Source organism: Panthera onca, chromosome D3 (genome assembly GCF_046562875.1).
Source record: "Panthera onca isolate mPanOnc1 chromosome D3, mPanOnc1 haplotype 2, whole genome shotgun sequence".
NCBI lineage: Eukaryota > Metazoa > Chordata > Mammalia > Carnivora > Felidae > Panthera > Panthera onca.
In genome coordinates, this window is record NC_138350.1 from 30,771,964 (window position 1) to 30,789,844 (window position 17,881).

The 17,881-nt window shown below is 38.9% G+C and overlaps 1 protein-coding gene across 21 annotated transcripts in view; it reads right to left on the minus strand.

Moving 5' to 3' along the window:
- Window positions 1-17,881, minus strand: part of LDLRAD4 (low density lipoprotein receptor class A domain containing 4) — a 443,967-nt gene that overhangs the window by 288,721 nt on the left and 137,365 nt on the right. For 2 of the 21 annotated variants that reach the window (XM_060613161.3, XM_060613158.3), the window contains exon 3: window positions 16,323-16,355. The exons of the other annotated variants lie outside the window; for them this stretch is intronic. The gene's annotated coding sequence lies outside the window, so the exon portion shown is untranslated. The remainder of the gene's footprint in view (window positions 1-16,322; window positions 16,356-17,881) is intronic. 21 annotated transcript variants of the gene reach the window in all.

Consider the following 17,881-nt stretch of genomic DNA (forward strand, 5'->3'; position numbering starts at 1 on the left):
CTTCCCAATTAAAATAGTTCAGATAGGGCAAAAACATAAATGGGAAAGAAAAGAACCATAAAAGAAAACCCTAGCACTTGGTTAAATGAATAAACTCGGGTTTTAAAAGGGAAATGGTGGTAGATAGATAGATAGATAGATAGATAGATAGATAGGAGGGAGGAAAGAAGGGATAGGACGGAGGGAGGGAGGGAGGGAGGAAGGAAGGAGGAAGGAAGGAAATAGGGCTTGGTTGGTAAGGAGTAAAGATGACTTAGTTCACTGAGGCCTGGGGTCCCACCACCCTCCCTGTGACCTTGGATAACGTCTCTAATCTCAAGTTCCTCACAAGTAAAGGGAAAGATTGAACTAGAACTCTAGCAGAGTCCCTTTCCACCCCAAAATGTATGAAAGAAGAAATCTGTGAAGAGCACAAATTAAACCACTTACCAATATTTTCTACAAGGTTCAAACAGGTCCTAGGCTAGGAACACCTTCTAAAACTTAGGGCATTCCTAAATACAAAGTATCTAGAGAAATAATATAAATTAAATAAAGCAGGTAAGTGCCATGGAAGCATCTAGAAGAGCACCTGACACACAGCAGGCTCTCATCTACCTAGACAGATGAACAGGACAGAGGGACAACAGATAGATGACAGGTGAAAAAAACCATAGTTTTTTATGAGAAAAAAACTGCTTCATATCTATGTTTTTAATATTTGCCCAATTTAGATATGATTTGTAAAGTTCTGAAGTAGGCCAGGCAATTAGTAACTGTAGCTCCCTAAACATAAAGTAGCCACAACTGGGAAGCTCTTGATAGGGAAAAGTCTGTTATAAGATGGCCTACAGGACTGACAGGGAAATTCCTGTCCCCAGCCGAAGACTCCCCTTCTGGGTTCTTCTTCCTACCCCGCTTGCCATGTGCACACCAAATTACTACTAATGCAGAATGCGACGTAACAGACTATCAATTGTTCCCTCTGCTTATGCTCAGACTCAAGATCTCTGGAGAGTGATCTCCTCTGAGCCCATCAGTGTGAAATAAACCTCCTGCCTTCTAAGATCTCCGAGTGCCACTTGGTTCTTCCGTCAGGTGATCCAGACCAGGTTCCATAACACTCCCACTTCTGATGGCCAGAACTGCCATGGGCACTCTCCCCATCCCACTGTAGCACCGGACATCCAGGTCTTCACCCTCTCCTGGTCCCCTCTTTGTGTGTCTGTTTTTCCTCTCTTTCTTTTGGTGCTTCTCACTCCTCGGCTCATCTCCTAAGTGTTGGTGTTCCCAAAGTCCCATTGTCAGGCCCCTCATCTCCCCCTAGAGACTTATCTTCATAGCCATCACTGATAACCCCAAATCTGTAACTTCAGCTCATAAAACTTTTCCTGAGATCCAATCCACTCCCTAGATAGTCTCACTTGCTCATCTCCAAAACATACCCAATTTTAAGACATCAAAAACAAACCTTTCCTCCAAAGCAAACCTGTCCCTTCTAGTTTTATACACCCTGACTTAAAACAAAAGGTATGGTCATCCTAGAAACTTTATGTTCCTGACTTACACTCTCAGCCACCCATGTGCCTACCAACCCCCTTCAGTCCACTCTGTTCACACTGCATGGCTATGTTTCTATATCCCTCTCTCCAGGGCTTTCCTAGATGGAAGCTGACTGCAGTTCCCCAATACTTATGGTATGATGTGTAATTCCTGAGTGTGACTGACAGAGTCCTTTACAGTCTGACCTCTCCAGACTATTGGCCTGTCCTCTACCCAGGTCCTACAATCAGCCACACTGGGTCTGTTGCCTGTCCCTAAACTCACCAGGCTCCTTCCTGTCCCAAGGAATGACACACCCAAGTCTGAGCCTGTGACCTCTTTCATTCCTTCCCTGCCTGCCAGTCCCTGTGTATGTGGGGGAGTCCTTCTTAAACTTCATGTGCCCTCCTCTGCCAGACCTACTACATCCCACCAGCTGTCCACACCACCTGACACACAGCCTTCTCACGCTGTCACAGGCCACTGGTCTCTCCCACCCACACAGCGATTCTCAGACTCTGCATGGATCAAAACCATCTGGGGAGTTTATTTAAAACTAGGATTCCAAGTTCTATCACAGGCTGTGGTTCAGTGGGGCTCGAGTGGGTTATAATGTGCATCCCCTCACATATCCAAAGGACTTTCATATGGACAGCAAATAGGATTACTGTACATGACTCTCATAGTCAGAACTAGGACCACTGAGTGAAAAAACTGGCTTCTACTCATTGACAGGGAATAAATTTAAGTAATTTAGAACCATGCAAAACTGAAGTGGACTGCTTTATGAGGCAGTAGGCTCCCCATCACTGCAGCTGTTGGAGAAAGGCTGAATGACCACATGTCAAGGGTGTTGAAGAGGAATTCATCCATCAGATAGGATTGCATCAGAGAGCCAGGAAATGCCCTTCCACTTCTGAATGATTTTATAAAACAGTAATTGTGTATGGGTTAACCCTTGTTGAATTTCGCTCACAGACCTGTTGTTAACAGCGACCTTAAGGACATACCCTAAAAGAACAAATGATTCTCTCAGATACCTACCATAAAGACCAGTCATTACCCAGACTCCCAGAGGAGCCATTTATAGACAAAGTTTCAGGAGTCAAGGCCTGTATTCATCAGCTCTGCCTTAAAAATGGGACTTGAATCTCAAGCATTCTTGCTACTAGATGCAATGAGCTAGGAAGGTTTATTGTTTATTTTTTTATTTGTTTATTTGTTTTAGGAGGGATTAAACCAAAGATAAAATTTATTTTTTTATTTTTCTTTCAAAGATAGAATTTACATGCTAAAGATCAAACCCTCATATTTATTCAGATGGATTTTTTCTCATGTTGAAGTTTATGATATCAAATAAATATATTACAGAGCCTGCTCTCTAAGAGCTTATAAAAATGGTAAATCCAAGGATAAAGAAATACCAGTGTTCAAAAATCAAGTATTTAATTTTAGCTGAACATTCAACAAGCATGATTTCTCCACAGAAGAATCTGTGAATCATTCCATTAACTGTCTTTAGGGAGACAGTGTGAGAAAGAAACTATGCTCCAAATTATTCTCTCCTTTCATTTAAAAGTAAGCAGGGTCTCTTGAAGAACACTCATAGACTTTGAGATAAACACTCAAAGCGTCTGACTTCAGCTCAGGTCATGATCTCATGGTTCATGAGTTCAAGCCCTGCATTGGGCTCTGTGCTGACAGCTCAGAGCCTGGAGCCTGCTTCAGATTCTGTGTCTCCCTCTCTCTCTGCCCTTCCTCTGCTTGCATTCTGTCTCTCTCTAAAAAATAAACATTCAAAAAAATTTTAAAAAAAGAACTTATAGGAACAGATATTTACTTTGAATTTCAAATAATCAGTGTTTCCTTACAGTCAAAATAAATAAATAAATAAAACCTGCAGGGAATCTTTGTGATTTGAGACAGACAGCCGTTTTGAGTGAAATGACTTCAGTCTAATGGGTTTTTACAGGAAGTATATTTCAGAATCAAATCAATTTATTCTTATGACATTTCCCCATGTCTAGATACAAACTGAGTGTTATCAGAAAAGGAAACTGCCAGTGAAGAGTATTCAAATGCACAGACTGTCTTCTAAGGAACACGGCTGAATTTTTCTTATGAGCAAAAAAAAAAAAGTGGAGAAGGTTTTAATGAATTTTGCCACTCTCTACAGAGTACTACAAATATTGAAAATTATCATTTCTGTAACAGTGACTACAGAATTAAAAAAGCAGCCTGACTGTGCTAGAATTATCTATCTTGTTTCCCACAGCCCGGCTTCCATTCTCAGGTGGCATGAATGAAGACATGTGAGGGAAACAAAATTGTCCATGTATGTAGAAGAAGACAGCACCCAGATTTAGTTAAGAGAGCTTTCTATTTTAGTAACTCTTGTAGAGCCAACACTCAAGGTGAAGAGCAAAGGACAGATGCTGACGCACCGAGGGCACCACTATGCAGGAGACCTTTCCAAGGATAGACACCTGTCTTCCAGGGGGAAGAACACACAAAACAATACGACAAAGTTTCCTCAGTGGCTCCTATCTACATTTACCTTTCCCTTCCTATGTGCTTCACTCCCACTGTCTGCAACACACCATGAGCAGCTTCTCTAACTACTTGTACTGTAGAACTTAGCAGCACAGCACATACTATATCCTCCACTGACTGCTTTGAGGGTATGCCTTGTCTCCCTAATCAGACTACACACTGCTGAAGGTACAAGGACATTGCCCTACATTCCTCCCATCTAGTCCCTCTGAACATTTCACACACTTCAAATATAGCAGGTACTCTATCAAATACACAGTTTAATACTACCTGCCTTTGGGGTTACTTGCCCCCTTCCTTCCCGTATTCAGTGAGGAATTACTGAGAGACTCTTGCACACATGACACTATTCAAAGCATCGCTGTCTTTAGGTACTCAGGAAAAGGAGAAAAAAGTGCCTCCACTGAAGATTTTTAAATTGACGTGCTATTTGTATAACATATGCCTCTACACAAAAAAAATCAAACAATACCTGTCATTAAAGAACATTTCTAAAAAACAAAAAACAATAATGTTCACTGTGGGAAAGAATGGAAAATACAGGTAAGTAATTTAAAAAATTAATACTTAACCTCCCATCATCAAAGCTAACCAGTATTAATATCTTGGTATATCCTTCATATCAGTTAAATATGCATATATATTTTTTAACAAAAACAGTGTCATACCACAGATTATTATATAAAGTTTTCATTTAATATATGTTAAAACTCATTCTATGTTAATTATTCTTTGGAACAGAACATTTATATGACTTCGGTATATTTGTTTTTTTTTTTTTTTAATTTTTTTTTCAACTTTTTTTTTTTTATTTATTTTTGGGACAGAGAGAGACAGAGCATGAACGGGGGAGGGGCAGAGAGAGAGGGAGACACAGAATCGGAAACAGGCTCCAGGCTCCGAGCTGTCAGCACAGAGCCTGACGCGGGGCTCGAACTCACGGACCGCGAGATCGTGACCTGGCTGAAGTCGGACGCTTAACCGACTGCGCCACCCAGGCGCCCCTGACTTCGGTATATTTGAAGACAATCTTTCTAAAGTTCAGAATAAAACTCATTGTCACTCCTTGCTGATAACAAGATTAGGTCTAAAAGAGGGGCAACAGGGGCACCTGGGTGGGTCAGTCAGTTGAGCGCCGACTTAGGCTTAGGTCACAATCTTGAGGTTCATGAATTCGAGCCATGCATCGGGCTTTGTGCTGACAGCTCAGAGCCTGAAGCCTGCTTTAGAATCTGTGTCTCCATCTCTCTCTGCCCCTACCCTCCCCTCTCAAAAATAAATATTAAAAAAAATTAAAATAAAATAAATAAAAGAGAGGCAGCAAAGAACATGCACAGTACATGAAATTATTTAGAGGCTTTTAATGCTGACAGGCATCACAAAAAGTAAAGTGTCAAGTCATATTACTATTCCACCTAAAAGAGCACTCTAGTGCTGTTAATCTGGCAATTAAAATGTTGCACATTTTTTAAAATGAGACTCAATTATAATTATAAAGACTTAAGGTATCTATGAGATCCCAACCAATATTTATTTTATTTTTATTACAGTACTGTTCCTGACACTACATATTTTATTGTGGAAATGAGAACTACTATTATCATTGTCAGCTGTCAAAACACTTCCTAAAAGCCTAGGTCATAAGCCAACACTAACTCAAAGACAACATGATAGTTAAAAATGCAAAACTGTCCTCAGAGCTGACTCCTAGGCCTCTCTGACATAATGCCTAACAGGTTTTGTTCTGTTTAGACAAAGCTCTTTTTGGTGCTGGAATAATTAAACCACACAGGCACACTTGAGAAATCTGCATTTTAATTTCTACTATCATTTTCCTTTGGTGCAGTCAATCCTAAAGACTTTCATTAAGGGAAGCAACTCACAGCCTGCCCATCCACCCCCATTCTCCATTCTTCTTATTCTCAAGCCTTTCTGCTGGGTGACGTCTTTGTGATTAACCTGGTAACTACACACACAGAACTGGTTAGAAACATGATTAGTTTTTTCCCAAAAGATGAGTCAAGCTCTCTATCTCAAGCAAAGAAAGAAAAAAATCGTAGTTTTCCAATTAAGCTCTTCTCTGAAGGCATAGAAGTATTCAACAAGCTCATATCCAGTGATCCACAGACTTCTCATGTAATTTTCATAATGGAAGCCAGAAGAAACCTTCCTGCCCTTAACACAAATAAATACTAAATCTCACTCAAGAATAATTTATGATGTTTATCATCTTTGTATTCCCCTTTTCATTTCTATTAAATTGGTCTCCACACTGTTAGATCTAGCAAGCTATTTTCTGCTACTTTTACCTTTTGAATTTTCTACTTGGTTTATTCAGTTTGTCTTCTAAAAGGCATTTATATTTCTACTCAGGTCCAGCTGGAAACATGCAGGTGCATACCTGAAGCAAGTAGATTGAGATCTTAAGGTCACCTGGGCTGTCCTGCCACAGCGGTATTTCAGAATCAGACATCAAAACCAGGTGGACTCTGTGGTATTCCTAAATAGCCGCTCCCCCTACCTACAGACTTTATTGGTATATTTCAGAGTTCCACGTGGAAGGTTTATTTGGACTGCAAAAGACTCCGAATGATAAGGTCACCAGAACACTATACTGGCATAAATACATGAAAGTAAAATGGTGACTCACATGCAGAAAAAACAAGAAATGTTCTAGTACAAGCTGTGAGAATATCACAACTGCTGCCAGACAGTCCTACATAAGCTAGTACGGCACACAACTAGCCTCAACAGAAATGTCAGTGTACAAGGCAAAGCAACTATGCAAATTCCAAGAATGGCCTTTTTTCTCTTAACACCTCTGCTAACACCGTATTCCAAGTACATGTCTTTGCCCATCCACCTTCTCTGTGGGTAACAATCACAAGTTTATGTTCCCCTTACCCATTACTGTATAGTCAACATGTGCCAACTGTGTCAAAGCCTGGTGCTGACAGGAATAAGATCAGGCATGCCTGGCTCTGCCATGACCCTGTGCTCATTGACCAGGGGCAAAACCCTCACGAGGGACAACACAGTGTGTAGCTGACATCATGCTAGAAGAGAGATGCCCTTAATGAGAAACATGCAACTCATTATTTCTCATCCATCAAACTGTTGTAACAGGCCCTTCTCAGCTCTGTCAGTGTAGTCTTCACTATAGTGATAATACCTGACATGGATGAGGGTAACAATGATGTCATCCAGACAACCCATGAGATGACATGCATGTGAACCGATGAAAGAACCCACATGGAAAGGCCCAGAAAGGTGATACAAAGCAATACAAATCTGGCTCAGGGCCATAGTGATGTTGGCTCTCCTGTCTGAGGGATTGTGCTTAGAGCCCATGGAATCACCCCCCTAAGCAAAGTGCAAAAAAGAAGCACTTAGAATTTAAGGAAAGAAGTATTCACTCTTCCTCAAACCCACTATCTCTTCCCTACTAGAATTCATCACTAGAAGAGTTGGCATGCTGTGTGTACTAAAACGACAGAAGAATAAGAACTTAGATTCAGAGGCATATTTTTTTAACTTTTTAAATGTTTTTATTTATTTTTGAGAGAGAGAGAGAGCACACATAAGCAGGGGAGGTGAGGAGAGAGAGGGAGACACAGAATCCGAAGCAGGCTCCAGGCTCTGAGCTGTCAGCACAGAGACCAACATGGGGCTCGAACTCACGAGCCATGAGATCATGACCTGAGCCGAAGTCAAATGCTTAACTGACTGAGCCACCCAGGAGCCCCATTAAATGTTAATTTATTTATTTTGGAGAGCGAGAGATTGTGCGTGCATGGATGAGGGACCAGAGAATCCCAACCAGGCTCTGCACTGTCAGCATAGAGCCTGATGTGTGGCTCGAACTCACAAACCTTGAGATCATGACCCAAGCTGAAATCAAGAAGTCTGATGCTTAACCTTAACTGACTGAGCCACCATGTTTAGTGAACAACAAAAGGGAAGTCCTGAGGCCACATCTACTATCTCCTTGATGAACAATTAGGCTCCTTTCACAGGGGTTGCTTGGTACTCAAAACTTGAAACATGTACTACTATCTCTACTCCCTCTCTCTATAAGCCAATAACTACAATGCACCCAAGCTGAACATTCAAATATTTTTTGCAAACCTAAAACGCAATTCCTTTTTTTTCCTTCTTCTGAAAGGCAATTCTTTTTTTTTTTTTTTTTTTTTAAGTTTACTTATTTGCTTTGAGAAAGAGAGAACAAGCTGGGAGGGGGAGAGAAAGAGAATCCCAAGCAGATTCCACGCTGTCAGCACAGGGCCTGATGGGGAGCTCGAACTCACAAACTGTGAAGTCATGACCTGAGCCAAAACCAAAAGTTGGATGCTTAACTGACTGAGTCACGAGGCACGAAAGGCATTTCTTAACACAAAATTTGGTGAAGTTGTTATATTCATATCCCATCCATCTGCCTTCTCCTCATGGGGTAAAAGAGACCAAATTCAGTGGGGAGAAAAGGAGAAAAAAGATGGGACAAAAAATATCAGAGGGGTGTCTGGGTGGCTCAGTCGGTTAAGCAACCGACTCTTGATTTCAGCTCAGATCATGATCTTGCAATTCTTGCCTTCAAGCTGGCATCTGGCTCCACGCTGGCAGCACAGAGCCTGCTTGGTATTCTCTCTTTCTCCCTCTCTCTCTGCCCCTCTCCCACTTGCGTTCTCATTCTCTCTCTCTCCCTCAAAATATATAAACTTAAAAAAATACATATGTATATGTATATATATCAGAAATTCTCACTGGGGCCATGAGCGGACACTTTCATATCCCCTCTTACTTGCATTATGAAAAAAGCAGTGCATGTCAGTCTTTCTATTTTTACTCCGTTTCCACTCCTGAGAGGCCCTGTATGAGAAGGTGTCCATCTACCCTTTCAGTGGCCTTTTCACCTTCAAGTAATAATACTAGAGAATTTTTTGAGCCAAATTATCTTTGTAAATAAATTTAAATGGCCAGTATATTTAAAGACAGAAATTGGAAAATCCACATTATATTTACTTGTGTTCTTTTCATGGCTAGGCATGGTCATTTTTGTAAGTATGACTTGAAAATTCCATGAGTTAAAACTGCAGGCATCTTTTGTCATACTTACTTATTTTAGTACTGATATCTATAACAGAGGCCCAAAGTCTAACAGGACAAAACACATGATAACACGGAGACCAAAAACTACAGAGAATTATCACTGAGAAATATTGATAACTGTCCTTGCAAGGTACACTGTAATGCTGCTTATCTCTTCACTTGTATTTATCTAGCTACCTACTCAATTAAATTACAACCTTCCTGAGAGCAGAGAACACACTTTTCTGGAAAGAGAAATTCTACAGGTTATTTATTCTTGGTCTGACCTTAAAATAAACCTGCTTCCACAGTGGCTCAGAGATGCAATTTTTTTCTCCACTGATAACAAGAGAAATCAAGAAAGTGGAAAGCCTGGGTCTTGGATAAAGAGAACCTGGCTGAGAGCTTGGGAGGCCACACCTTGTTCATCACTCCAGAGAGATACCATTCTCCAAAACTGGCTACAGCGTGAAGTTTAAGTCTTTTGATTCCATGGCCCACCCACAGCTCACATTCTCTATGCTCCATCAGAAAGTGCAAACACCTTAGTCTCATTGATTTCAAAGGCTAACAACAGTCAGAAAAAAATTAATCAATTTCCAACTGTGTCTTAGCTATATGCCTGTTGGTTGAAAGGAAATCTTTGAAACACACATGCCGATCTCAAGAATAGTGTCATGTGAGGGTTGAACAGGTTGGAGGAATGTGTACCCTTTGCAGCTGTTGTGTCTCGTTTTCACCAAGATGTGTTTAATGTAGCTGTCACCAGAAAGTTTCCTTCCTCGGGATAATATTTCTGATGGAAGTACCAACGTTCCTATCATTCATCATCTATGTGATTATAACATCAAACTCAACTGGCAGTGTCTCCTTATTAGGTATCTGTCCACGAGAGACAACTCTCTGATAATTAAATTCTCAAAAATGAGCTCACAATGTTTAACTGCCATAAAAAATGCCTTCCCTGCTATTATTACATAGTAAATGGAAAGCAGAGTATTAAAGTTCACAGGTAACAATATGACTTTGCTTGTAAACTAACTTAAACAGTTGTAAAGACAGGTACACTCGGGACACCTGGCTGGCTCAGTCAGTAGAACATGCAGCTCTTGATCTCAGGGTTGTGAGTTCGAGCCCCACATTGGGTGTAGAGATTACCTAAAAATAAAATCTTAAAAAAAAATTAAAAAGACAGGGAAGTTCATTACTTGACAAGTCCATCCCACTGTTGGACAACTTCAACTGTCAAAGAAACAACCTTCCAACGATGGAGCAGAATTTTGCTTCCCTATACCTTGTACTCACAGGCCCTAGAATGATAATTCCAATGCTAAAACCCCACTTCTTTCACCAAAGAGCCACTCCATTTATGTAAGGCCTCTGTCTTACAAATATGGAGTCCTCTCCATCCTTGGGCTCCTCAGTTTACTTTTCGTGTGACATCATGTCCAAATTTTTTAGTGTATCATCATCCATACTTTAGTATGAAACCTAAAACTGAAAACAAATGTGGCCTAACCAATGTGGGTTTCCATGGGGAAATGACAGGCACTGATTAGACACTAGTCTTCTATGAATGCAGCATGAAAATCCATGGGGTTTTGTTTATTTTCAGCTGCCTCATATTCTTGATACATATCATAGTTTTTAGTTTTGCTGTGTTCTGTTTTACTACTAACCCCTTCTCCATCTAGTCCTTTTCATTTTCCCATCCTAAAATTATGTAACTCGGTTTCTGAACCAAAATACAATTCAAACCTGCATTTTCACCCATATTAAATTTCATCATATTTGTGTTAATTAATGTTTCTAGCCTATCAATGCCATTCTGAATTATGACCCTTTTATAATATATTTACTGTTTCCAGATAGAAAGCAAAAATAATATAAAAACAGGGAGGCGGACAAAACATAAGAGACTCTCAAATACGGAGAACAGAGGGTTACTGGAGGGGTTGTGGGAGGGAGGATGGGCTAAACGGGTAAGGGGCATTAAGCAATCTACTCCTGAAATCATTGTTGCACTATATGCTAACTAATTTGGATGTAAATTTTAAAAATTTTAAAAATTTAAAAAATATATAAAATATCTGTCTTAGTCTACTTAGGCTGCTATAACAAAAACCCTATTAATTGGATGACTTATAAGCAACATGTATTTCTCACAGTTCTGGAGGCTGAGAAGTCCAAGAACACAGTGCTGGCAGATTCAGTGTGTTGTGTCTGCTGAGAGCGAACTTCCTCACAAACAGCCATGTTCTCACTGTAACCTCACACAGAAGGCACAAGCGAACTCTCTGGTGTCTCCATTTTAAGAGCAATAATTCCATTCAGAAGGCTTGGCCCTCATACCTAACCACCTCCCAGGGGCCCCACCTTTTAACACTATAACCTTGGAGGCTAGGATTTCAGCATATGAAGTTTGGGGACACATTCAGACCTTAGCACCATCGTTCAAAACTTTAATTGCTGAAAAACTCTAAATGGAACAGGGCAAGAATATCCCTTCCTCCGAAAACAACTATTTTTAGTAATCATAATTGGTGGTTATAGTGTTAGTATTTTTCCTCTAGCTCTGCTGTACACATAAAATGAGATAAATCAAAGGAGTAAGCATGAGATATTCTAATTCCATCATTCCTCATATCCTTGAAAACCAGGATTTTTAGTATAGAAGAAAGGAGATAATGTAATACAGAAAAGGTTAGGTAAAAACCCAGTAATCCTGAAATTCTAAATTTGAGTTGAACATATTAAGATAAATTCACAAGGCCTTTTTAATCTTATGCTGTGTATATATGCCTAGCTCTATTCATTGAAAAGGCCTAAAAACAAGAACGTAGTATCAGTGAGCATCCCTAGTATTCAGACTATGCTCTTAAAATGCAACTTTCCGGTGCACCTGGGTGGCTCAGTCGGTTGGGCGTCCGACTTGGGTTCAGGTCATGATCTCACAGTTTGTGAGTTCGAGCTCCGCCGCAGGCTCTGTGCTAACAGCTCAGAGCCTGGAGCCTGCTTCAGATTCTGTTGTCTCCCTCTCTCTCTTCCCCTCCCCGACTCATCCTCTGTCTCTCCCTCTCTCAAAAATAAATATACATTTTTAAAAAAACTTAGAAGAGTAGACAAGCAGACATTACATGCCTCCTGATAAAAGAACACAAATCATCTTCTAGACCAAATTCTGAATCTTCCGGATATAGCTACCAATTTACAGGAATTATAAAGGACAGAGAAACGTGCTGAATTGCATGATGACTATGCAAGTACCAAAATCCAGAGTGAAGGAAACTATAGGTCAATAGGGCCCAGGTCTTTAACAAATAAACTTAAAGGAAAATAAAGGTATAAAGGGAGAACTTATAAATTAAAAGAAACTTAAAAGACTTATCCAGTTCTTTTTAAGTATTAAAGATTTAATTATAAATTTGTATGATAAAATCATAAAGAAATGCCAATAAGCCATTATTATAAAAGACAAGATAGCAGTTACTTTCGGAAGGAAGAAGGGACAAATAAAATGAGATAGGAAAGGGGTGCATATGGGGACTTCTTGGGTGGGTGGCAAAGCTCTATTCTTGTTGTCAGTGACAGTTACAGGTATATTCACCATAGTATAATTTACTTATCTAAAATTTGTTCCATATGTTTCTCTTATCTGTGTTTTATCTTACAGTAAATTAGTAATTAGAAGTATTATTTTTAGTATTTTTAGGTGCACCTGGGTGGCTCAGTCAGTTAAGCGTCCAACTTTGACGCAGGTCGTGATCTCACTGTTCATGAGTTCAAGCCCTGCATCGGGTTCTGTGCTGACAGCTCAGAGACCAGAGCCTGCTTCAGATTCTATGTCTCCCTCTCTCTCTGCCCCTCCCCAACTCACAAGCATGCTCTCCCTCTCTCTCCCAAAAATAAACATTAAAAAAAAGAACTATTATTTTTCATTTTAAATAAAATGCCTGTCTTACTTCTTTTTTCCTTCTATAACCCTACATGTTCTCCACTTGACTTATGATAAAACAGATAATAAAAGTGGACAATTAGAGGATTTTTTCCTCAATTAAATATGCTAAACTGCCTGAAACAATGCATTTACATTATCAGAGTCCGTTGCATGCTTGGTTTATTGGCATTGCACCCATCCTGAGGCTGTGGGCGCTGTCTCCCAACAGTTTACAGATACCCCAAAAGTTTACAGATATCTTGGCTGAATGGGAGCCACCACCCTCAGAAGTTGTGCCCAATGGTCCACCCCCATACCTCAGCACTTCCAGCCCTCAGGCAGCCAGTAGCCAAAGAGTGACTGTAATGAGTACAAAAGCCCTACCACCTTCCTCAAAATAAGAGCACTTCATGCTGAGGAGACCCCAGAGGATGGTGCCGAAGTAGATTCTGGCTGAAACTACTTATGTGTTTAGCTCCTCACCCTATTGTCCAATCCTGCTCTCCCTAACCCCCTGTTTCTGAGCATATGTTCTCAATAAATCATTTGCAACTGTATTGCTGTCTCAGGATCTGCTTCTAGAAAACCAGCTTAAGACTTGAAAATGAAAAGTCCACTTATGCAATGACCAAAGTGACTTTGGCATAAAAGAAGTAAACTACTGATAGGTATGAGAAGTCTCAGCAAATCATAATGAGTAAGCATTTTGTCATTCTAGAAACACTAAATGCCATCAGCATGTCTCAACATTTTTCACTACTTAATGTGGATGATTAAGTAACTCTCTCATAAGACTCCCTAATAACTGGCATCTAATATCAACTCCTTAAGAAAGACAAAGAGCAAAGGGTCTTAATTTCTCTTGTGAGTTGATTACCAGAGCCTTCTGTTAAACAGCATCTGAGAACCATCCAGGTTATCCACATGGAAAGATCAAGTCAGCTTCTCACTAGATCTCCAGATTCATCAAGTCTCCAAGTGCTCCTAAGTTTTAAGCACTGTTAGGAGTATCCAATTTTAGATAAAATGAATAGGTAACGTCTGATTAAATGAAACAAACAAACAAAACTTGACAACATAGACCTAATTGGAGGAGCACTCACAGCCTCTAAAAGTTTCCCTGTGCCAAACATTCTTTGCCACAGTGTGACAGTATGACAACTTTAATCTGTATATTGAACATATTACTATCAATGTGTCAAAAGGCATGGAAGTGAGGTGGAAACAGCCACCTCTTGTCATTCATTTTAGTTTCAGGGGTCCAATTCAGTCACTCTGTGTTGACACCAGGTTCCAGACTAGACAACCATAAAGATGGATATTGGTGGGGCGCCTGGGTGGCTCAGTCAGTTGAGCGTCCGACTTCAGCTCAGGTCATGATCTCACTGTCTGTGAGTTCAAGCCCCACGTCGGGCTCTGTGCTGACAGCTCAGAGCCTGGAGCCTGCTTTGGATTCTGTGTCTCCCTCTCTCTGCCCCTCCCCTGCTCAAGTTTTGCCTCTCTCTCTTTCTCTCTCAAAAATAAACAAAAATTAAAAAAAAAAAGTGGATATTGGTGACATTGGAGATGGCCTCTGGAAACAAGGTACACCCTAAACTGCCAAGAACTCACTAAAGGCCTATAGTACATCTATCAGTATCTAACAACATGCACCCTTGCCTTTCGATCAGTATTGAGAGGCAAATTGTACACTGAGGAAGACTTCAGCAAATCCTCGGCAAAATGATTTTGGAGTATATTTTACAAGAAAGTTTGCTTTAGATCTATTAACAGATTCTGGGTTCAGAACACCAGATGAATAGTCTCCGAATCACACAATCAGAAGGCTCAAATGGTCATTTACCGATTTTCCTTCCTTCAAGAAGCACAGTATCTAAGTCATCACAGGCCCAGTTCCATTTGCACTTTAACAGGTTATGTATACATCAGTTCAGACTGCCTCTAGTTCTCTACATCTTTCCATCACAAAAATAAATGCAATTTCTAATTGACAGTACCCTATGTGAAAACTAAAGACTGGAAACCCAATAGCAGTTGGAAAAGATTCCCATATTATGGCTGATTGCCCAAAATCAGACAAAAATTCATATCACCACTAAGAGCAAATTTCATTTTTGTGAATAAAAAGAAGTGGCATTGCACTTATATCAGCAAAATGAAAACTTTGATATGAGAAATTTTATTGTAAAACTTTGACAACTTCATATTGCATTTTTAAAAGTAGTTAAATAAACTCTAAATGTCTATAGTCATTTGAGCAAAATCATTGATGTATTACTTGGGCAAACATCTGGAGAAGTGATGTCAGCAACACAGCAAACTAAGAGACTCCAGGCCCTCATTCATCCACAGAAACAAAAAACACACAACTTCAGACTGGCTACATTAATTTTACAGAAGCTGTAGAAAACAAAAGTCTACAGCAATCAAGCAGCAAAAGACTGATCAAGAAGCCACATTCAAAGTAAGAAATTTCCTGGCACTTTTATTCACCCTTGTCCCAAAACCTTCTAGCTTGGCATGGCCTTAATCTGGAAGAGGTGGCAACCCAGTTCCCAATTTCCTCTCTTGAAACAGAAGGAGCAGATGAGACCTATTTTGCAAAGTTCTAACCTGTCTGGGCACTGAATAATGAATTAGTCTCTGTGTCACCTAACTCAAAGCTCAGACAGCACAAAACCAACACAGCTTGGATCTAAGGCTAGGAAAATTGCTAGGAAATAGAAAGCAGCAGTAAAGGCTGCAGGGAGACTATAAGATGCATAGATGCATGTGGCAAGAAATTTACAGAGAGGCATATAATAGAAAATGAAAGGTCAAGAGAAAAAAATCAAAGTGAGAATCTTAGAGAATTAAGACATTTACAAGCAGTATATATGGAAAAATCAAGAAAGCATACACACAGGCCCAGGCAAGACACATATCCAGAAAAAGGCCAAAAAGCATTAAGCCTTCACAATTTAGTAATCCCAAATTCATAACATGTCCAACTAATCAATGAAGGTCTTCCCTAGGAATTAAGCCACTATAAAAAGACAAGGGGAAGTGGCTGGGATTTTTTTTTCCAAATGCATAGTTTAATTTTACTATTTTATTTAAATATATATTTATATATATTAATATAATATATATAAATATATATAAATATATATTTATTTTATTTTACTATTTTACTTATTTTATTGCATGCAATAAAAATAAGGCATGCAAAAAAAGCATAACTTACACAGTGATGTCTGTCAATTATATCTCAATAAAACTGGAGAGGGAAAAGCCAGGAAAACATGGTTCATTTGAAGGAATAAAATTAAATGGTAAAAACTTTCCTGAAGAAACAAAAGAAGTACACATACTACATAAAGAATTTAACACAAGTGCCTTAAATATGTTCAAAGAGCCAAAGGAAACCATGAACAAAGATCTAAAGAGAATCAAGAAAACAGTACATGAAAAAAAAAAAAAAAAAAAAAAAAAACAGATACTATAAAATGGAACCAAAAAGAAATTCTTAAGTTGAAAAACACAATAACTGAATTGAAAAATTCCCTAGAGAGATTTAATAGTGAACTCCAACAGGTAGAAGAAAGAATTAGATAACACAAAAATAGGTCATTTGAAATTATCGAGCCAGAGAAGGAGAAAAAAATTGAAGAAAAGTGAACAGAACCTAAAGAACTTAATGACACCATCAAATGGACCAAAATATGTACTATGGGAGTCCCAGAAGGTAAGGAGAGAAAAGGCAGACATTATTTGAAGAAAAATGGCCAAAAATTTCCTAAATTTGAGGGAAAAAAAAACATAGGCCTATAACTCTAAGTAACTCAACAAACTCCAAACAGAATAAATACAAAGACACTCACGCCAAGACACATTATAATCAAACCACAGAAAACCAGAGAGAGAATCATGAAAGCAGCAAGAAGAAAACAACCTATTACATAAAACAGATCCTCAATAAGATTATCAGTGGATTTCTCAGCAGAAATCTAGCCAGCCAGAACACCGTGCAATGATAAATTTAAAATGCTGAAAGGGGCGAAAAAGTGTCAATTAAGAATTCAGTATCTGGCAAACTGCGTTATTTAAAAATGAAAGGGAAATTAAGACATTCCTAGATAAACAAAAGCTAATATAATAGATAATAGAGTTCATTACCACTAGACCTCCCACTCCCAAGAAATACTAATGGGAGTACATCAAGCAGAAATGAAAGGACAACAGATAACTCATGGCCATACAAAAATATACAGTTTTCTGGTAAACACATGGACAAAAATAAAAACCAGTAATATTGTAATTTTGGCTTATAACCTTTTTATTTATCAATAGGACTTAAAAAAATATCTAAAGAATAAGTACAAATCTATGTTAATAGGTACACAACATAACAAAGGTATCATTTATGACATCAATAACATAGACTAGGAACAGAGGTTTGTTTTTTTTAAGCAGAATATTTATACACAATGGAGTTTAAATTGGTACTAACCTAAAACAGATTGTTATAACTTTAGGATATTATATGTAATCTTCATTGTACCAACAACAACAAAAAATCTACAGACTATTTACAAAAGTAAATGAGAAGGAAAGTAAAACACATCACTACAAAAATATCAACCAACAACAGTAATGGAGGAAATAATAGGCAAAAATGCTATAAGACAAACACAAAACAGAATAAAAAGTTCTTCCCTATCACAAATGGATTAAGCTTTTCAATTAAAAGACATAGACTGTCAGCGTTTGGAATTTCAAAAAAAAAAAAGAGATCAAACTATA